This window comes from Phascolarctos cinereus, unplaced genomic scaffold, assembly GCF_003287225.1.
Source record: "Phascolarctos cinereus isolate Bilbo 61053 unplaced genomic scaffold, phaCin_HiC Scaffold_4;HRSCAF=312, whole genome shotgun sequence".
In the NCBI taxonomy this organism is placed as follows: domain Eukaryota; kingdom Metazoa; phylum Chordata; class Mammalia; order Diprotodontia; family Phascolarctidae; genus Phascolarctos; species Phascolarctos cinereus.
The window spans coordinates 162,375,691-162,398,737 of NW_027555847.1; the positions used below are offsets into that span (position 1 = coordinate 162,375,691).

The 23,047-nt window shown below is 38.9% G+C and overlaps 1 non-coding gene across 1 annotated transcript in view; it reads left to right on the plus strand.

The window, feature by feature from the left end:
- The window catches only part of LOC110203190 (uncharacterized), a 531,275-nt gene that overhangs the window by 114,996 nt on the left and 393,232 nt on the right, over positions 1-23,047 (plus strand). The gene's annotated exons all lie outside the window — the stretch shown is intronic.

Consider the following 23,047-nt stretch of genomic DNA (forward strand, 5'->3'; position numbering starts at 1 on the left):
TGCTAATGAAATTTTCTAAGTAATAGTTTTGTTTCAGTCTTCTTGCAATATTTTCTCATAGTTCATGAATTCATTTTTCTACCTTAGTAATGATGGAGAAAAAGATGGAACCTTTTCTTTATAGTTGAGGAACAGGCAATGTCTGCTTGTTCCCTACACACAGCATTCCATCTCCTGTCTCTGTACCTTAGCATAGTTGTTGTCCACCATTCCTGAAATACATTCCCTCATCACATATGCCTTATAGAACCCCTAATTTTCTGTAAGGCTCTGATTAAGTGGCATCTCCTACACTATTACCTCCTGTCCTGATTGCTCCCCCAACAATTTTTTAGTGCTCTTCTTCCAATAACTACTTTGTATGTTCTATTTTTCTGTTTACTCTTCTGTGTGCATATTATTTCTCCCCTTCCCCCATGGAATGTAAGCCCCTTGAGGGTAGAGCCTGTTTAGCTTTTGTCTTTGAAGCCTCTTCACCTACACAGTTCTAGAGACATAGGAGGCACTTAATAAATGCTTGTCAAATGAATAAATTATTGTGAATGACAATTATGATGGTACATTCTCTAAGTCTATTTTTAGCTTCCTTTCTGATGTCAGCTCATTTATTTATTTACTCATTTATTTATTTATTTATTGTGATTTGTCTTCCTCCCCATCCCTTGAAGGTGAACACAGAGAAAATTCCAGCTACTTGGGTTCTGGTTATAATAGTCCCTTTACTATAATGATAAATAATTAGCAGTGATTGGTAAACACCAGTATAAACAACCTACAAGCTTTTAAAGTACTTCTCAATTGCTATTTTATCCTTGGGTATTAGACAACAGTTATTACATGAATGAATCAAAAGCCAATTTACTATTCATCCTCAGACACCCTTAGTAATTCACCTACTTCTCGTGCATTTTAATTATATAAACCACCGTAAATTAGCAAAGAATCATTTGAGTTCCACATGCCAAGTCATTCTCCTTAGAAACTCAGGATTGATTCCTCTGCCTTCCAATTCATCAGAAAGGGGAGAGTTTCATCAGCAGAAAGTCTAAATTCTGTAATACATTTTTGTTCTTATTTTCACTTAACTAGCAAAAGCTACTTCCTACCTGACACTAAGCCTAGAAATTTGTTGAAATTAAAGCACCAGATAAATAAACTCAAATGTGTTGGCTGCATTGAAAAATCCCTTGTGGGTAATTGGGAGATGAAACTGAACTCTTGCCCAGGAATCATTAGACTGTGTAGCCCAATGCCTCAACTCTCCCTTCCCCACTCCTTCCAACACACACACACACACACACACACACACACACACACACACACTTGCACACACATATGCATGTGTGTGTTCAGATTTGTAGAAATGTAATTTCCCTGGACTGAGTTATTTAAGTAAAACTGTGGATTGCAATAAGATTTCCAATAAACATACTTCATGAAAGGCAAGCTGATTTCTATCTCCATTGAACAAATAAGAACAAGTTTGCGCATCAGGGAAAGAATCTAGATTGAACATAATCTTACTAATGTACATGCCTATCTCATCATGCTGCTCAAAATCTTTCAGTGGATTCCCATTTCCTGTGGAATACAATACAAAATATTTACTGAACTGGGCAATAAAGAGCCCTCCACAATCTGGTTCTTGGATTTTAGAGCTAGAAGGTCTAAACTTCTAACCCCCTCATTTTATATGAAGAAATTAGGGACCAGCTTTTTAGTTTCATTTCATGTTATTACACATGTCTGTATTCTAATCACACTAAACTACTCATAGTTCCACAAACTCTTTCCTTCTACCATTTCCATTTCCATGTGTTGGGGTCTAGAATTTATTCCCTTCTCATCTTGTCCTAGTAGAATTCTCCATTTTCTTTGGGGACCTGCTCAAATTCTCTCTCCTCCATAAAAGCTTCCTTGGTTCTTATCAGCAGGTAATGATTGATTTCTCTCTCTCCCTCTTCCCCTCCCTCTGTCTCTTCCCACCTCTTTTTCCCTCCCTCTCTCTCCAACCCCCCCATTTTCTTTCTCTCTCTTTCCTTCTCCTCCCTCCGCTTCCCTTTCTTGCTCTCTCTTTCCTCCTCTCTTTCCTCTTCTGCCATAAACCTCTCCCCATTTGATATTTTATTTTTGTTTGTATCCAGTGCCTGGCAGATCATACATGCTTCATGCATGTTTGTGGAATGATTAATTTCTTATTGCATTTTGTCTTTCTACTTTGCACTTATCACATTATACCTTGTATCATACTTGCATGTTATAGTCTTGCATGTCAGAAGACCTGGGTTTACACCTGTTTTACACACTAGCTATATAATCTAGGGATAACTAAGTAGGGCAGTGGATAGAATACCTGGCCTGGAGTCAGGAAGACTCATCTTCCTGAGTTAAAATCTGACCTCAGACACTTACTGGCTGTGTGATCCTGGGCAAGTCATTTAACCCTGTGTTGCAGTTTCCTCATCTATAAAATGAGCTGGAAAAGGAAATGCAAACCACTCTAGTATCTTTGCCAAGAAAACCCCAAATGGGGCCTCAAAGAGTTAGACGTGACTAAAAACGACTGAACTACAAAATGTAATGTTAAGCCAGCATATCACTTAACTTTTCTCATGCTAAGTTTCCTCATCTGTAAAATGGAAATAATAATAATCTTTACCTTACAGGATTGTTCTGAAGATAAAATTTTATACAAACACACATACAGTGCTTTCTAAACCTAAAAATAGTACATAAATGTTAGCAATCATTATCATTGTTATTATTAATGTCCTTATTACATGACTTTCCTTTCACTATTGTTAGCTCCTTGATGTCTTGAACTGTACTTTTTTCATTCTTATAGCCTCAGTGCTTAACATAGTGCATAATAGGTACTTAGAAAATGTTTATTGAATTAAATTTATCATAAGGAGAAACTTTCTTTTGGGAAGATTGTGTCTCCATTTGGATGAAATATTCAGTCAATCATCTAATTGTTTTAAAATATCTAATGCTATATATTGGTTAGTCATAACATCTGGCTTTCAGACAGAGTCACAGAAATCTTGCTCTGAGGCTAGGATGACTCCATAGCACATGGTGTGGTAGACAGGAGACCTGTTGTCTGGTTGCACGACACTGGGCAAAGCACTTTCTTTTTCTGGGCCTCTTTTTTTCACATCTGTAAAACTGGACTCTATGATCCTTAGCATCCCTTCCAGTTCTAAAATATTATTGGTATGTTGTGGGAAATTATTAACTATGGGAACATGGGGCACGGATGCTCATTTGAAGGCAGGTGTAGTAGCCCTTGAAGTTCCTTGTATCCCCACGATCAACATTAGATATATTTAGATAGTGCTGTTATGATCCATGGCTATGATTCCTTAGCTGAGTTCTTTCTCTTTTTCTTTTCTTATCTTTTTTTCAAACCAAGGCTTCTAATGGAATCAAAACACAAATGTACAAAGACTAAGAATTCTTTTTTCCCCATCTCTTAACCTCCATGGCAGCTGCCACTTTATCCTGGGAATTTAGTCTTCCTGTCCCCTTCTTCTATTTTCAAACTTTGACCAGATAAACACAAAACTTGTATTTTCACTGATAGATTGGATCAGCTTGAAACAATATGGAATACCTTTTCTTCTGAATTTTCTTTTGTCTCCTGTTGGCTAAGCTATCAGGATCCATTATAAGACTTGAGGCAAATAAGATAGCATCTCTCCATGTGGTCCTCCCTATTCCTCTTTCTGTGGATGTCACAAGGTGAGAGGAAGTGATCTTTCCTCTCTCCTTGGATCTGAAATTTGCCTAGTTTGGGGTTTATCCAATTAGTTTATAAATAACATGCACTGTGTGCAAGAATATAATGTCAGTTATAATGCAGATAGAGGTCATAAAAATTAAAAACCGTAAGTGATACAAACTCAGCAGTTAAGTAAGAATTTTCTACATTAGGGAGGGAGTTTAAATTTTATCGACCTTTTCATGGCAACAACTAGCTACATTTGCAGAAGTGTGTTTATAGGGCTAGAGAATACAACACATGGTAAAAATATCGCATGTATATCACCTGTCAGTCAGTCTGGTCAGGCACCTGGGAAGCAGTCAGTTACATGCCTTAGTTATATTAGCTGTTCATTTTACTTCTCATATGGATAGGGCTTGGATCCTTCTTCCCAGTTTAGAGGCTTTACACTGGCCTTCATCTGCACTTGCTTAAGCCCTTTGGATAGCATCAGTTCATGGTCCTGGTACATCAGGAGTCACATAATTAAGTAAACATTTCTTTGTCCTAAGCCTCTAGATCAAAGATTCTTAACCTTATTTGTGTCATGGACCCCTTTGGCAATTTGATAAAGCCTATGGACACCTTCTCAGAATGTTTTAAAATGAATAAAATAAAATGCATACAATTACACAGGAAACCAATTCTATTGAACTATAGTTATCAAAATATTTTAAAAGCCAAGTCCACAGATCATCATACCCCACCCCCACATTAAGAAACCCTGCTCTGAGATATAGCCATATGTAAATGTAACTTGACCATTTGAATTGAGTTGTTAACCTGACCATTAACTGGCCATTAGCAGGTCAACTTTATCTAAATAATAAGAATAATTGTATACATAGACAGAGAATATTTTTTAGTAGAGTCAAGACCTGTGAATTTATCAGTGTTAGGAATTTCCATTGAGAAAACACTCCCCACCCCGCCCCCATCAATTCAGATAAGTAACTGCAATGTATACTCTCAGAGAATTGTTTTGGATACAGAAAGGTTAAATAGCATGTTCATGGTCACATGACCATTTTCTGTAATAGAAATAGGACTTGAACCCAGTTCTTCTTGACTCTAAGGCTAGCTCTCTATTCAGTATATCCTGTTGTCTTTCATGATCTTTATGCCTCTGATCTGAGATATTCATATATTATAAGAATCAAATATGTGTATTTTATGAAAAATATTCTCAGCATAATTACTCTATATAGTTAAGCCTAACAAGGAGGGCAAGACAGAAATTTAATGTTATGTATGGTCACAGAAAGTAGTCTGCTCACATTATTTTTAAAAAAATGATTAAATTCAGTCAAACATCTGAGGAAAAAATTTTATTTTGTCAGTAGAGCCTCACTTAAAAGCTACTATTTTGTACCATCTTTCGCTTTTTGACCAGCTAACTTTTGGATTGTATACAGGCTATTGGATAATATACAGGCTTTGGATGGTATACAGTTTTGCTTGATTGGGGAAACAGAGACATGATAAGGTTAATATTTTTGCCCCAATGAAACTTTTTCATCTTCAAACAATATTTTGTTTTATCTGGATAGATTTTTTATGATTTGAGTTTGTTGACTAAATTTCTCTGACTCATCCACAACAATGCTCCTCACCTCTGTATACATGAATTTTTCTTGATTCTATGAAATTCAGTGGCATTTTGTCAATGGCACTGAAACCATAAGACTTTTTTTAGCCACATAGTGAGTCCTAGATGTAATAAAAAGTCAAAATTTTCAAATTAAGTATCAACAGAGCTATTCAAGTTCTTATCTGTTTCTATTTTCTCTGCCAAGAACAATAATCTTTAGATTGGAAATGATAGAGTGAAAATGACTTAAAAAGGAAGTTGAAACCTAAGAGTAGAGAATTCCTGTTACAAGTCCCAGTCAGACTATCCAGGGTGCTGAAAGAACTGGTGGATATGATCCATGAGCCTTTTCCCAATTACCTTTGGAAGATCTTAGATAATGAAATAGCATAGGATTAGAGAAGGGCAGATGTCCCAGTTTTCAAGGATGGGAAGAGTCTAAAAACTGTGGAGTAGTGAATTTGACTTTGATTCCTGGAAACATTCTAGAACATGGTATTTCAGTGATAGCGTATATCTAGAAAAGGAAGGAAGTGGTGATTACAAAGGACAAACATGACTTCACTAAGAAATTATGCTGAACTAGCTTGATATCCTTTTCTGACAGATGACTGGGAGATCAAGGGAATGCTGTAGATATAGTATATTTAAATTTTAGCAAAGCATCTTACAAAGTCTTTCATGCTATTCTTGTGGTCAATATGGAGAAAAATTGGCTAGGCAATAGTTCAGTTAGATGAATTTGAAAGTGATTAAGTGGTCAGATTCAAAGAATAGCTGATTTGGAAGGAGGAGGGTAACTCAGGGATTTGAACTTGTAAAATCAGCTCCCTGGGAAAAAATATATGCATGATACACTTTTAATTTTAATCTACATCATTAACATTTTAAGTATCACTTTCTTAAGTCTAGACAATTAACAAAACAATAGATCTAGCCATGGTATGTAGCATTTGCTGATTTCTGAAGTGTAAATGCTCACATTGAGAATTTAACAATCAGCTCTCATGAGCACCCAGGGGTGCAGACAGAACTTCTTCTTGATTTTTGTGGACTAGGAAAAAAAACAACTAAGAAAGTCAAATCACAGAAGAGAAACCAAGTCAAGTCCCAAGAGTGTTACTTGGTTTGGTTCTGCAGTTTTAAAAATATTTGTCTTTTGACTGTTAGGACCATAATAGCTTTCCTGAAAAATGATCTCGAACTGAGAGCGCACTACCATTAAGTTGGTATTAAAGATACTAGCATAATACTTTGACTGTGGCTTTTGGTCCCAATAGTATTTTCACTATTAAAAATTTCAGTCAAAATGATCTCTTGAAAGCTCCATTACACTTCTTCCGCTTCTGTGTTTGCATGACAGGGCTCACTGAGATGGGCAAAAGCATTCAGTTTCAGATTCAGATGTCATGGAGATTAAGTGGCTGAAGTGTCTTGGTGCTATAGAACTACATAAATATAGAGAAGAAGGAGGCTTTCCAGAGGTATTATTGATTGGATGCTGATGAGTTACTAAGTTCTAAGAGTAACTCATTATACTACTTGTGCCAAGATTACATATGGTCTTAGCCGCGAATTTCCACCAGAGCCACTTTTACAGTTTACAGACCACAATAGAGAATAATTTTTTCCCCTTCCTCTCTTCCTACCCCTTCCCTCCCTCCCACTCCCCAGCCACGATCTTATATCTGTTGATCTGCAATGGGAGATACCACTAGGGCTTTTTCCATGTTCAGTATCTTCTAAATAGGATATCCCTGGAACCCTCATGACATAATTCTTTCAAAGGGTAAATGCATTTTAGTTATTTTTGTGAAAGCCAGACTTTTGCAATAACAATTCTGTTAGAATTATTGTTTTTATAGCATTATCTCCTATTATTTTTCCTTTGACTTTTTTCCCAGGTAAAATTTCCCTTAGAGAAATGGAGTGGCTCCTTATTCATTCTTCCTTTTCCTCTCCCTTTCCCTCCCCTGTCTTTTCCTTTTCTTTCCTCTCCCCTCCTTTTATTCTGCTTTTCTGTTTCTCTTGCAAAGAGTTTGTTTATTGAGAGAGTTACTTGGGGGACTGCAGCATATGTATAAAGTATTCACTTCTATCTTTATGAGTGGAGAGTTTTTTCTAATTAAAATTTTATCTTGTTAATTAACAAAATTTTTTTCTCTTCCTTCCATTCTGTCTATGGGAAAGAAATAAAGAAATGATGGAAGGAAGAAACTTTTGTAACAAATATGTAGTGACAAGCAAAACAAATTCCTGCATTGACTATTTTTTAAAAATTGTCTTATTTTGTACTGAGTCCATAACCTCTCTACCAAGAGGTGGTAGCATGTTTCATCATCTGTCCTCTGGAATCATGGTTTGTCATTGTGTTCATCAAAGTTCTTAGGTCTTTCCAAGTTGTTTTGACCATGCTGTTGTCATTGTATAAATTGTTCTCCTGGTTCTGCTCACTGCACTTTGCATTAGCTCATACAAGACTTTGCAGGCTTCACTACAACTATCCCTTTCATCAATTCTTACAGCAAAATAGTATTCTATTACATTTACATGTCACAATTTGTTCAGCCATTCCTCAACTGATGAGCACATTCTTAGTTTGAAGTTTTTATCTACCACAAAAAGTTGAAATAAATATTTTTGTCAAATCCAATTGGGGTTTTTTTCCTCTTTCTATGATCTCTTTGCAGCATAGGCCTAATAGTGGTATTTCTGGGTCAGAGTTTGCACAATTTAATGATTTTTTGGTCATGGTTCCAAATTGCTTTCTGGAATGGACAAAAGTGTGTGTGTGTCCTAGAAAACATTTTATTGTTACAGTCATTTTTCAGTTGTTACTAACTCTTAGTGAACCCATTTGGGGTTTTCTTGGCAAAGATACTAAAGTGGTTTGCCATTTCCTTCCCAGCTTATTTTATAGATGAGGAAACTGAGTCAAATAAGGTTAAGTGACCTGCCCAGGGTCACACAGCTAGTAAGTGTCTGAGGCCAGATTTAAATTCAGGAAGACGACTCTTCCTAACTCCAGGCCCAGTGCTCTTTCCATTAAGCCAGCTAGTTGCCCCCATAAGAAAATACAATCCTATAAGAAAAATGGATTTTTCATGAAATAGAGTACTATCTAGTCCGGCCCCCTAATTTCTCCCTTATTATATTTATTATTTTTTATCATTTGCGTATTATTTATTTATTATTATAGAGTATTATCTGGTCTAGCCCCCTAATTTCACAAATGAAGAAACTAAACCTTAGAGAGGTTGTTAGTGACCCAGTTCATTCACACATGTTAAATGGCAGGGTCAGGATTTGAATCCAAGTCCTTGGAGTCTAAATCTACCACTTCTTTCACTATAGCACACTATTTCCCTTTTCCCTACTCTGAATCTTACTACTATTCCCTACTGTTTTCTCTTCCACAAAATTAAAAGGTTGGAGAAGGTGATCTCTACCACCCTTTCTAACTCTCACTACATGTGACTGTACCTCAGCTCATCCTCCGTTTCAGTACTAGTAGAATAACTCTTTGTTTGAAACCTTGGGCAAGTCACTTCCCTACTCTAGAATCTCAGTTTCCTTCTCTGTTGAAGGAGTTGAATTAAGTCTACTCCATAAAATGCCTTTTAGTCCTAGTTCATGTTATAGTACTTTGAAGATTTTCACTGGCTGTTGGCTTCTTCAAGGCCCCTTTCAACTCCCTCTCCCCTGCCCCAAACATCCATCTGTTTGCTAGAGGGCTTACCATCCCACCTCTGAGTAATCAGGTTTGTTGGATGCCAAATATGTGAAGAAACAACTGACCTTAGCATCTAGTTGTTGAGATTAATTATTAAAAATAGGAAGCTACTCCAGTAGACACCATTGCATTTATAGCTGCACTTTTTATAGTAGCAAAAAATTGGAATGAAAATAGATGCCCAGTGATTGGGAATGGCCAAACCAACTGTGGCATGGAGATGTAATGGTACATTACTGTGCTATAAAAATATGGTGGATGTGAAGAATAGGGAGGCATGGGAAAATGTGTGTGAACTGATGCCAAGTGAAGTAAGCAGAACCAGGACAATATACACAAAGACAATAATAATGTAACTGGAAAAAACAATAAAAATTGAGACTGAACACTATAATGATGTTAGCTATTGCTTGGCTAAGCATGGCTCTGAAAAAGAGATATCAAGATATACTTCCCTCCCTCCTTTGCAAAGCTGGAGCACAGCACAGACAATTAGACTAGACTGATGTTTGCTAGTTTTGCTTAACTTCATTCCCCACCTGCCTTTACAGTCATTCGTTTTTATTCACTGTCTTGGTTGGAGAGGGAGAGGCAGCATGGGTTAATGAACAGGACGCTGGGCTTGGAGTCAGGAAGACCTTGGTTCAAACCCCATTTTAGACACTAACAGAGAGGTTAAATCACCTTGGGCAAGTCACTTAACTTCTTTGTGACACAATTTCCTCATCTGGACTTACGACCAGAAAGGTCCCTGCTAATTCTCAAACTATGATCCTATGATACTTTATTGGGAAATGAAGCTGATGCAGAAATAGAAGCTACTAATAAAAATTAAAGAATAAATAAGCCAGGAAGCTACCAGATGGTTGCCTCTCTCTCCCTGGGGGTGTTCTCAGAAGCAGCCCTGTGGTGTCCAAGGTCTCTGCCCTTAGAGGCAGATGTACCAGTGTTTCTGTCTCTTTCCTCAGGGTGGTATATAGCCTTCATTGTCTGACCCCAACTAAGAACACATACTGCTGGCTCAGGGCACCGTTTGTAGTGCTTGCCTCAGGCACAAAAATACCAAATTTGTCCTCGGCTTTTTTTTTTCACAGCCTGATATTTAAAAGTCAATGAGTTAAATTAAAGATGGATTCACCTGAACATATGAACAGTTATTATGGTCCCTGAATATATTATTGAGAATCATGACTTTGAGTAGGAAAAAACAGCAACATTGGTTTGTTTATTGTTGTTTCATTAATTGAATTCCTACAGCCATTCTAGCTAAGAGCTTCAAAGCTGTCTGCAGAAATTAAACTACTTCTCATGAACCCTTCTGTGAAGTTAGGATCAAAACTGAGCGGGGAAAAAACAACAACAAAAAACCCAAACAGATGATATTCCAGGTTGTTTCAGTCATTTCGACCTAAGAAGGAGTGAAGTACTAAAGCTCTTGACACACTAGTGCTTTATAGACTGGATAAGCAGCAAGAAGCAGTGAGAGATGATTTCCATCTCTACACCCTTCAGTGGGTTGGTCGAATTCTAGTATAATGGCAGTGGGGGAAGCAGCTGTAGGGACTGATTGGTAGTCAGGCTTGCTGGAAGATATACTCAGCTGCCTGTGCATAGAAACACTACCTTGTGCCATTTTATTTAGGGTAAGTGGAAAGAGAGATTCATTAAACTTACTGAAGAGTTAAGAGATTTTTTTTTCCCTTGCCATCTCCCAGATTTCCTCACTTAATCACCCTACCCACTTGATTTGAATGTCTGCAACTTGGTCTCCTTGCATATATTTGAATAAAGCTCATCAGAGAAATTTTCTCTGTTTGGCCTTGCTTTGGCACTTACTATTCTCCTAAGACTTAAATTTTTTTTTTTAACATCTGCTTTATAGGGAGTTGGATTTAGTCCCCTCTGGAGTTCCCTATGCATCCTGTTGTTTGTGAGTGGATGAAAATATTAGCTTTCATGGCATTCCCTACTCACTGACAATGTTATGCTCCATGCCTATGGCTAAGCATGCTGTGATCTTCCACTGGTTTTTAGTGGGGTTTCTAGGTCCCTGTTTAATTAAAGACAAATCTGTGGGAGAGACCCTGTCCAACACTAATCCAGACGTGCAGTGCTGTTTAACAGATGGCACTACATTTACGGTAGAGCCCTTCTCATTTTTTCCATCCTCCAGTGGCTGAACTTTAGAGAATCATCCTAAGTTGACAACTCACATATAATAAGGAGTAATTTTAAAATTCCACTTTAACATTATAAGGAGATGAGAACATGTTAAACTCTCCTCATGGCTCTAGACGATTGTGTCTGTTTTTCCTTAAGCCAGGTCATTTGATTGAGGGAGGGGCAAGGTGTCTCTTCCTTCATTCTTGGATTCCCATGATTCAAAATGAAGACACACGTCCCATAGGACCTTTTGGGACCAGATCTATAATTTCATTGGCATAAGGGAATTTTTGGTGAGGAAGCTTCCTCCACCAGTGCAGACTGGCACTTGCTTTGCAATTTAGACTTAGCACTGCATCCCAAATATAGGGGCAGACAGATTTTTATGCATTAAAGGAAAACAATTAACAAAATATAAACCAGAATACAAGATTAGGTAATCTGATTTCTAATTGGAGGAAAGATTAGGGGTTTTCCAAGTTGGGAGGTGGTTGAGTGAGTTTCAAGAATTGGGAGGAGAGAATGAGCAGGTGTGATTCTCTGAAATCAGAAAAAGAAGTGCCCCCTCCCCCCCTTCCCCTAAGTGTCTATATTCAATAAAAGGAGCAAGGAAATAATAACTGATTGACCAGTATGGGGCCAGTTTTCAGATAAGACATAGGGATTGCTTGAGATGTATAATTGTGTGAAAACTTCTTATATCAGTCTTCGGATCTGACTATTCTGGTCAGCTTAACATAGGTCCTTAGTCTCTAAGCAACAGGTAGAGGTGGTCTAGCTTCCTAGTCACACAGGGTTAAGGTTCAAACAATGTAATAAAGTTTTCTTATGACAGAAATTGGACTAGACCCTTAATTGAATAGAAAGGGAATTGAGATAGCTCCAGAATTGATGGAATCAGGTTGGTTCACACAATTCTCACAGTCTCCTCACCAGAGCCTTGGGGTGCTGTGGTCCAGGTTTCATACTTATTTTAATCTCTTGCATGTTTTGTTCTTTCCTGAATACAGTAGAAAACTGGGAAAGAGTTTCAATGGAGTTCCTTTCATTTGCATTTTCCTTCGTTCCTTCGTTCCTTCCTTCCTTCGTTCCTTCCTTCCTTCCTTCCTTCGTACCTTTCTTCCTTCCTTCCTTCCTTCCTTCCTTCCTTCCTTCCTTCCTTTTTAAAGAGAACTTCTTCTTTAAAGGAAGTCATGAGAGTCCTTAAAAATAATATAAATAAGTATAATTAAAAGTGAAGCTTGAAAACAAATCTTGAATGTGTGTGTGTGTGTGTGTGTGTGTGTGTGTGTGTGTGTGTGTGCACGTATGGTGGAGGTGGGAAATAAGGTAGGGGAGCCTTGATTTAAGAAGCAGTTGTTCAGAACAGAAGGTAACTTCTAATTGCAGTTGTTTTGCACAGAAGCCTCATTCAAACCTGCAAGTGTTTCACTGTTAAAAGTGCTTACAATTCCATGTTTCACAAGTGACTCCTAGTCACTTAGTCTAAACTTTGATACCCAACAGTTGTGGTCCCAGGGCCCTAACAGTATCATGTGACTTCCATGGAAACAAAGGAGGAACCAGGTATTGGTCAGCAAGTACAAGCAATAAATTCTATTGTGCCAAGGACCCCTCACTGTGCCTGGATAAGAACTTTCATAAAAAAAAAAAGAAAAGAAAGGGAAGCAAGAACCTAAACTATGTCCTATGCCATTACTATGAGTTATTTGGGCAGTGCCAATCCAAAGGAAAGGGGGATTACTTTTTTTTTTTTGGCATCTCCAAGTTTCTTGTTTCCTTCCAGGAGGAGTCCAGATGCTATAAGACTGGAAGCTTGTATAGGTAGACCCTGAGGTATGCTGGAAAATATTTAATAACTGACTCTGTGAATGAGCAGGACACACTTTTGTTTTAATTTGCATCATTAACATTTTCTCCGTCATCTTTCTTAAGCCTAGACAATCAAGAAAATAAAAAGTCAAGATCAGATTTGTAGCATTTGCCAATTTCTAAGGTGTAAATGCTTACACTGAAAATTTAAAAATTGACTGCAGCTAGCCAGTTCTAGCACACCCCTGGATAGACCTCATCATAATGGTAGAATAGGACATTCCTAGCAAGTCTAAGTTAATTTTCTTTTCTGGGGGAAATGTATTAACCATGTATGAACTGTAATAACTTGTCTGTATTAGCTTATTTTGAAGAATTCTAACAAGCTCTTCATTTATCTATTCAATTAATTGAATAATAAATTAATTATGGAAAGGTAGAGAGCCATTTTAATTTGTGACTTTGAGTACTACCTAACTTTTCTTTCTGCAAGGCTCCTTAGTATCAGTCTCCATTTCACCTGTAATAATAGAGCACTAAACTGAGCAACTGTGAATGAAGGGAGTGGGATAAGATCTCCCCAATTTTGAAATACCAAGATTCTATGATTCTAGCAAAGATTAAAAAATAAAACTGCTTTGAAGCCAGATAATCTTGACAATTTCCCACAAGAGAATGTTGATCTTTTAACCGAAGGTGGTGGGGGGGGTGGTCAGAGTTAGTTACCATACCAGTTGTTTTTTTGGGTTCCCCCCTCAAACCAAATGAACTTAGAGGTTCTCTCCCTCGTCTGGTTCTCTCTTGTACCTTGGAGGGAGCTTCCTTCACTCCCTGTGTCCTGAGTACCTTTAAAGGTATTCTACTTCCCGGGCAGTGCTAATCCTTTGAAACTGGGTAACTTCCCTCTGATACTTATAATTAGGCTACCAATTGTGCCTGGCTCTTTCTGTAACACTCTTGGATAAATGGCCCTTGAAGATTTATGGGTTACTGAATCCTTCTGCCTCAGTAAACCCGAAATAATCCTAGGCGGTGGATAAAAAGCCAATGTCAGACATCCTAATTTTAGTGTTCTCCCTTGTGATTACAGTTAGGAAGTATTTATTCAACACTTCAGTTATTTTGCTATTCTCTCTGACTTCATTTTGCAAAATATCCTGTAATAATGTGCCTCCTTCACTGGTTCCCTTGCTATTCTAGTCCTAGAAAACACTTTGGGCCCTGTGTTCAGCCACTCTAGCCAGGAATATTTCAAAGCTTCATCTTGCATCACTAAGGCCCTCCTTTATCTTCATCCACTATCGCTCTGCATTCTTTCTGGGTTTTCATTATGGAGTGTTTTCCTCAGTCTCATTTAGCCTGTTTTGGCGGATGTTTCCCATGTCTGAATGAGTATTTTCTATATTATATGTTCCTATATGAGTCTGTAGAGAATATCTGTTTTCCCTTTTCCGTTGTTCCTTTTGTCACTACACAGCACCGTGGAGGCGTAAAAATTCTACTTCTGTGATTTAATGATCTGTTTTTGTCTCTCAGCAGCATTAGTGTTCCTTGGAGGTCAGATCCTGCCCAAATCCTACTGTAATCCCACTGAAAAGAGATAGTTATCACTTTGCAAGAATCAGTTAACGTTAGATTAAAATTTTCATTGCGTTCAAGAAATCAACTCTGTCATTTTACATACTGGCTTCTTGACTCAGTGACTCGGTAACTTTATTAGAAATTCCTGATACAAAACCCATTAATTTTAATGACTTCTGAGGTGAGTTGAGGAAAAAGCCTCCCCCTACGTACAAGCTATTTAAAGGTCTGCAACTACAAGTGTTGCAGACTTTCCCCAAAGCCTGACACTGTACTCTGTACCTAATTTCTCTCTCTGTGTCTCTCTGAATTTTTGTTTGTCTCTCTGGGTATCTTTCTTTGTCTCTGTCTTGATCTCTCTTTCTATCTCTCTGTGTCTGTCAGTTTCTCCCCTATTTATTGCTATTTATTGGAAAAAGGAACCCAGGGGACCCAAGTCTGCCTTTTCCTGTGTGACCCATGGCACCTCATGAGAACTGGGTTTTGGACTCTGAATAGTTACCAGGGGATATAACATAGTTTTAGTCTGATGCTGCTGTGACAGCATTTTTAGCCTTCTGGGGAGTTTTAAACAGAAATCTATATACTTAGGAGGCTGAACAATGATGTGGAGCCAGGTCTGCATTTGGAGTCTGAGTACCTCAGTTCAAATTCTGACTGTGTCACTTGCTACTTGCGTGACCTTAGACATAAATAATGATAACAATAACAATAACCATAGCTCGTATTTATATAGTGCTTTAAGGATAGCAAAGTGCTTTACATATGTCACCTCATATAATCCTCACAATGACCATGTGAGATAGTTGCTCATTTTACTGGTGAAGAAACTAAGGCTGACAGAGGTTAAGTAAATGCCTAGGGTCACAATGATAGTAAGTGTCCAAGGCAGGATTTAAACTCATGTCTTTCTGACTCTATCCACTGTACCACATAGCAAGGCCTTAGTTATTTTGATTGAAAGATAAGGGTATCTCAAAGATTCCTTCCATAAGGTCCTAGGTACTAGCCCTATATCTGGTACTTTCCACTAATTTGACCTTGACTAAGTAATTTAATTTCTTTGGATCTCAGTTTCCCTATCTGTAAAGGAAGGTTGGACTAGAAAACCTCTAAGCTCTTTCCAGTCTAAATTGATTATTTTATGATCCCATAGCCTCTAAAGTGTTGATGGGGAGTTTACAATAAAATTTTCAGCTATTGTTCATTTGTTTATGGAGAAAAGCCCCATTATTGGACTCTTATAGTGACTGAGTCCTATCTTTGGGAAGCTGCTGACCGCAGTTTGATTCTTTATACTTGTATCCTTACCCTAAAATCATCCATTTAGAGCTGAAGGGGGTTTTAGAGGTCATAGAGATTAAGGCCCAATTTTGCAGATGAAGAAACTCAGATAGGTTAAGTGACTTCCCCAGGATTCCACAGCTTGTGAGCATGAGACAGTATTTGCTCTCATACCTTCCTGACTCCAACTCCATTGCTCTATCTTCACTGAATGTGGCCATCAAAATGTCTTAATTCAAATGCAGATTTTGCCACGGAGGAAATGTGGTGGTTTATGTGATAGATTAGGCAGGTACTTAAGATGCAGATCTATATCGGAGAAGTTTTGAGCCTGTTGCAGGGTTTTGCCTTAAACCGTTCTTCAACAGAGTTATAACTAGGAATTTTTGTACCTGGGATAAGTATCACAAACCACATCTGAAGAATTTGACTGGGAACTTGCCTTTGGTTTGAGGGAAATGAGTCAGAGTCCTTGAACAGAGGCACAAGTCTTTGGAGGTAAAGGTGGAGGCTGGTGGGAAAGGGAGGGTAGGCACTCTGCACAGCCCAATCTGTTAGCTTCCAATTTTAATTAATGATTTGTGCTAATGAAATGCTGTAGGAAGCCAGTGATGTCATTGTTCTTTAAAGTCAGCACCCTATAAATTTGGCTCTCTGGGCCAAAGCTTTGGTCAGCCCATCCTAGTTATTATTTTTAATTAATATTCCTTTGACTGAGTGAGACCCAGTCTTCTAGTAATTTAGCCCATGGTGAAGTATTCATTGACCGCGTTCTCCTCAGGAGTCTAGTGGGCTGATTTAGGCTCAGTCCTCCTGACCTCTCATTTAGTACCTATGGGACAGATGGCCTGAGTCTTCCCTGGCGTTACCTTGACTTATGTGAGACACAAATTTCTGCAGCTGCATATTGATGCCGTTATAGACAACAACTTAGTGTTTCAGAGGAGTCTGCATGTTACAAAAAGGGCAGCAGGTGTTATTTAGACTAAATTGACCTTGAAATTGATTTCTTTATTTTATGACTTACTGAGAGGAGATTAATACTTTTTTCCCCCTGCAGTCTGAAACAATTTACATGGTAATAGAAGGCATAGTCAGTCAAATAAATTGCTAGAAGTGGTAGTGTTCCAAGAAAAAAATATGGATCTTACTTGCATTGATTTCTTTGCCCTAGGGAGAAGCTGAGATTTTAACATCTGGGAATAGGGAGCTAAATTTTATCTCTCATTTTAAAGGCAGAGGGCTGAAAAGCTTAATCTGACATTTACACTGCATTTTCTTGGTTGGGGGAAATTAGGGGATAGACTGTGCTCTTCATTGAAAGGTTAACCAACATTTCCAGGGATATTAAGCTCTGGGTGGTTGATATGAGGACAGGTGGGGTAGGCACAAAAAGTATTTAAAGCAGGCATGTCAATAGTCAGCCTTGTGGAACTTGTGTATCACCGGGCTGTCATTGTGAAAAATTAGTGAAAAGTGGGGCCTGGACAAGGGTTGGGATGCAGAAGAAATCAGGAAGTTCACATATTCCCTCATCTTCTAAACTTGGTGAATCTTGTTCAAGTTTCCCTTCAACAAAGTCTATGATGTCTCCATTAGGTGAAAGGCGAGGTGTTAATAGGAATTTTTGCACCTGAGAAATTCCACTAAGTTAGGAGTGGCAGTGTAGAATGGGAGGAGGAAGGAGAAGAACTGGGAAGGTGAGACTCTCACCTGCCATTTGGTAGCTTTGGATATGAACTATTCTTGCTAATTAGGTGCTAAGCCTTGCTCTAGCTGCTGAAGAACTACCTACCATTGCTTTCAAAATTTGGCATCTGTGGCAAAGCTCCAGTTGTCCCTCCCTGGTTATAGCTTTGTGTGCGTGTCACTGGTAATACAAGTGTTAAAAAGAAAAAAATAATAATAATCCATCTCTTGCCCTCAACAGGCTTACACTCTACCGAGAGTTTGGGGTGGGGGGAAGAGAGGGATGGCGTATATAGAAATAAGTGTAATGCAATGTAGAATTTGATAGAAGCCAAAAAAAAGAGCCAGGCCAACTGGTCTAAAACCATTCAAGGAAGGCACAAAATTATCACTTTTACTGGGTGTGGGCTTAGGGAAGGCTTTGTGGAAGCAGGGGAACGTATAGGATAGGGTCATAGATTCAGTATAGGAAGGATCTACAGGTATTTCTACTCTATTACACTGCAGGGTATTTGAGGTGGCCTTTGAAGGAACAGAAAATTTTCATGAGCAAAGATGTGGAGGCATTCATAACCCAGACATGGACAATAATATTGTGTAAATGATCAAAGATGGAGAGTGAAGGATGAGGCCTAGGAACAACCTGAGTCTAATTTGGCTGGAACATAGAACATTTTAAGGGGAAGAGAGAGAACCAGGGCACTAAAAATAGGTGGTGCAGTGGATAGAATACTGGACCTGGAGTTAGGAAGACCTGAGTTCAAATTCAACCTCCAACACTTACCACGTGACTCTGGGCAAGTCACTTCACTGCTCTCTGCCTCAGTTTCCTCATCTGTAAAATGAAGATAATAATAGTATCCACCTCTCCGAGTTGTGAGTATAAATGAAATAGCTTTTGTAAAGAGCTTTGCAAACCCATATAAATACTAATTAGATGACGATGATGATGGTGATGGATCTTATGCAGATCTAATTTTGATCTCCATAATGATTGATCTTATTCTCATGTAATTCTCCCTCCACACTTCTGACCCTTTACTTTCTCCCAAGGGAAAAAAAGACTCCCTTATGTAGGAGAAAAGACATTTAAATCTTTCCTTTATTATTATGGAACTCTAGGGTGCTCTATGATAATAAAGGGCTAAAGCCTCCTGCCTCCCAGAGGCCTACCCAGTAGAGAGAGCCAAAGCGACTCTGCTCCCATCTGTTTTTCATTTTCCAAAGCTCTTTTTGAGTGGAGTGCTGAAGTTTATGGGCCTCCAGGGACAATGATCCATAAATATTCCAGCTGTACTCCAACCCCCATGCATTGCTGCCCTCCTGATACCACTTGTATTAGATGACCAGTGGGCATTAGTTGAATTTGGCACAGAGAGGGCTTTGTTCTAGGCTTGCCATAAACTTGAAGGATGGGTTATTTAAAGGTCATTTCTAGGCAAAGATTGGTCCTGGCGGTCTTTCTGGCAAATAAATGTTGCTGTTAAATGCCACTTACTTTTTCACTTGGAGAATTGATGCTCCCACCTCCTGCCAGATCCCTGAGGATGGGATCATTTCTGAGCAGAGGCTGCAGGGAACTCTCTGTCCTGGCCATTGCTTGGTATTTAACAGATGTTGCTGCAGAAGACTGGGATTCAGGCTTCCTGGTATAAATGACTGATTTTTGATCCTTTCCTGAGAGTGGGGAGGAGAGGACACACAAGGATATTGGGCATTTAGAAGGCTAGAGTGTCAACACGGAGTGATGCAAAAGGTATAAGAAGCTAATGCTATATGTTCTGATGACAAAGTTTTCTAACTATATAAACATGTCTAGGCTCATTGTGGAATATTATAGTCCCATCTCCTAGATAGCAGTTCCTAAGACCACCTGTTGTTATCCTTCCCATCAGAAGGAGAAATTGTTAACCATTGCTCAGAATGGCTAAAAAAGACCACCATGGGCCAGCACATTTCTTCCAGGAAGATTGTCCTGTGTGGTGTCACTAAGTGAAGAAAAAGGCCTGGAACAAAGGTGAAACAGGACACTCCTCCCTTCTGCTGTCCCCCTGTCGGAAATGTTCTGCTGCTTTGATGACCCCTGGGAAAGGTGGAGTAAAGGTGGGGGATGGTTGGGGAAAGGTTTACCTTCCAAAAAGGGATCACTTCTCTCTTTGCTTCTCTCAGTAACTCTTTTTCCTGACAACTAACCAATGAAGAAGCCAACCAGTCCCTGCCCTCAAGAAGCTTATATTTGATCAATGTAATCAGGAGGAGATGTGATGTAAGCAACGTAATCAATCAAGGAGAGAACATGTACCTGTATAAATAGATGCAAAACAAATATAAGATAAATACAAAGGATTTTGGGAGAGTGGTGCTAGCAGCTAAGAGAATCAGGTCCAATAAAAGATGCTTGAGAAGAGCTTTGTCCTCCTTTACAGCCCAACTCTTGCTTAGTCAGTTGTTTAGAGGGCAATAACTATGTTATCAAAGTATGAAGAAAGCTTAAGGTACACACATATAGGGGCAGCTAAGTAGTGCAGTGAATAGAGTACCAGGCATGGAGTCAGGAAGCCTCATCTTCCTGAGTTCGAATCTGGCCTCAGACACTTATTAGCTGTGTGACGTTGGGCAAGCCACTTAGCCCTGTTTGCCTCGGTTTCCTCATCTGTAAAATGAGCTGGAGAAGGAAATAGCAAATCACTTCCAGTATTTTTGCCAAGAAAAGAGGAAATGGAGTCACAGAGTCAGACATGCCTAAAATAACTGAACAACAACACACATATGTAGACTTAGTTCAACTTGGCTTGGCTTGATGTGGCCAGTTCACTTCTGTGTGCCATTTTAGGAAGGACATTGACATGCCAGAGCTTGTCCAGAGGAGGACCACCAAATAGTAAGGGGACTGGACACACATCGTTCAAGGATTGGTTGAAGGAACTAGGGATGTTTGGCTTGAAGAAGAAAGAACGTGGGTGAGGGGTAGGGGAGAACAACAGAGCATCATGACTGTCTACAAGTATTTGAAGAGCTGTCTCATGGAAGAGATATTAGGCTTTCTTTGTCCAGAAGGGAAGAACTGGGAGTATTGGGTGAAATTTATAGCAAACCAGATTTCAGCTTGATAATAAGCAAAGCTTTCTAACAGTTACACTTTTCTGTTGGCCCAGGAAAGGAAAATTAAGCAAAACAAGTGCAATCTCTCTTCCACATGATATCCTTTCAAACACAGTAAGAAGTCTTTTTAATAGATGGAGTTGGAATGGGTTGCTTTGTTAGGTAATGATTTCTCTCATGCTAAATTTCTCCAAACCATCATCATCATCATCATCATCATCATCATCATCATCATCATCATTTATATAAGGCATTATGGTTTGTAAAACACGTTAGAAATATCTCATTCTATCCTCACAACAACCCTGGAGGTAGGTGCTACTTTTATTCACATTTTATGGATGAGGAAACTGAGGCAGACCAAGGTTAAGTGTCCATGGCCACATAACTAGTGTCTGAGAGCAGATTTGAACTCAGGTCTTTATTACTTTAGGTCTAGCACTTATCCACCTCTGCTAACAATAAGATTTGAAAAACTCTATATCATGCAGAGGCTGAATGGATACTCATCAGGGATACCAAAGAAGGAATTCCTCTTCAGTTTTGGGTTATGGTAGGTCACCTCTTAGACTCCTGCCAGCTGTAACACTCCGTGATTCCTTTCTAGACAGGTCTTTGAAAACAAGGACAAGGGATAGAAACACAAAGAAGGCAGTAGATTCTAATGGGCCTGGGGAGAAGCAGATGAATTTAAGCAGGGGAAGCAGGCTCTGAGGGGCTGAGTGGGGAGAGAAGAGTCTGGTTAAGCAGTTAGTGATGTAGTGTGTTTCAAACTTGGCTTTGCCAATTTAAAATATTTCTTGCTGTCTGTCCTGTCATTTTAAGTAATTACCTCAATATATGTCTATAAAATGGGACAGTAAAGGAGCCCATAAGAAACACTAGTTTTTGGCCTTGAGGCTATCAGAGAGTACCTTATTTCATTCCATATTGTAAAGAAAGAAGTGTACCCTGAGAATGTATTTGGCCATGGAATTAGGTTGTGGGTACTATTTCTGACCCTGTCCCTTACCCTTTAGGTTATCCTCCAGGACTTTCTGTAACTTTAATCAGAGTTGGGTTTGAGGTGTCAGGTTTCTTTCTTAGTCACTTAAAAAAGGCAAACTTCTCTCTTCACAGTATCTTTGGCCAAGGTAATATGCTTTTAACTCTGGAAGGGAGATGTCAGTGAAGACAGGTGTGTGTCTCTGCAAGGATGAGGTTGGGGTGTTGGTGGCAGAAAAGATTGCAAGTGACATTTAACATCTCCAGCCAGACTGTGACTCACAGCTACCCAGCTGACTATGGGAAAGCACAGGAACATAGGATTTAGAGCTGCAAGGGACCTTAGATATCTAGGTCAGGCCCCTCCTTTTACAAGTGAGGAAAATGAAGCTCCTTTCTGGCTAATGTGATTTGACCAAGGTTGTTCAGGTGGTACAGAGTTGTGGTAGAACTCAAACTCAGGTCCCCTGACTCCAAATTGGCTGTTCTTTGCTAAGGGAGAAGCAGAATAATGTAAGAGATGCCTTTCTAGGACTGGCTATCTACTTTAGTGGAGATACAAATCTCCAGACAAAATCTCAAGACAAATCTCAAAGCTCTGTTATGGCCAATACAGGAAGGAGTAAGGAACTTGTCACCCAGGCTTGCTTCCCATCCCAATTTGTTGTTCTTGTTGTCTGACTCTTCCTGACCCCATTTTGTTTTTTTGTTTGTTTGTTGTTATTGTTTGCAAAGAGAATGAAATGGTTTGCTATTTCCTTAGGCTTCAGCTCATTTTACAGATAAGGAAAGTGAGGCAAACAGGGTTAAGTGACTTGCCCACCACCACACATAGTAATTGTCTGAGGCCAGACTGGAACTCAGGAAGGTGAGTCCTCCCTGTTCCAAGGCCAGTGCTCTATCCACTGCCCCACCTAGCTGCCCTTCCACACCCCAACTGCCCTTTCCCAAAGAGTAATTAAATTACTTAGGTAAATCAGTAATTGAATTAGTTAGTTAAATGGTAACACTAGAAAAGGGATTAGAGGATTGCATGTTGAAATGCAAATGTCAGGATCTAAAGTAGTTTAAATGTTTCAATGGAAAATAGTAAAGACTTGAGTCAGATGGAGACTACTTTTTAAGAATTTTTTGTTTATTGTACATCTTTGAAAATGGGATAAGGTGACTAGAACTCTGCTACATTGATGATGTTGGGAGACAAAGTTGTGAAAAGTTAAGGTTTTTTTTTAAGATCCCTTTAAAAAATTAAAGCAACTATAAGAAAAGTGATGAAGAGAGTGGAAATCCAGCATGAGCTAATCTAGAGCATAGTGGGCAAGATGAACAGGGTTTGAGA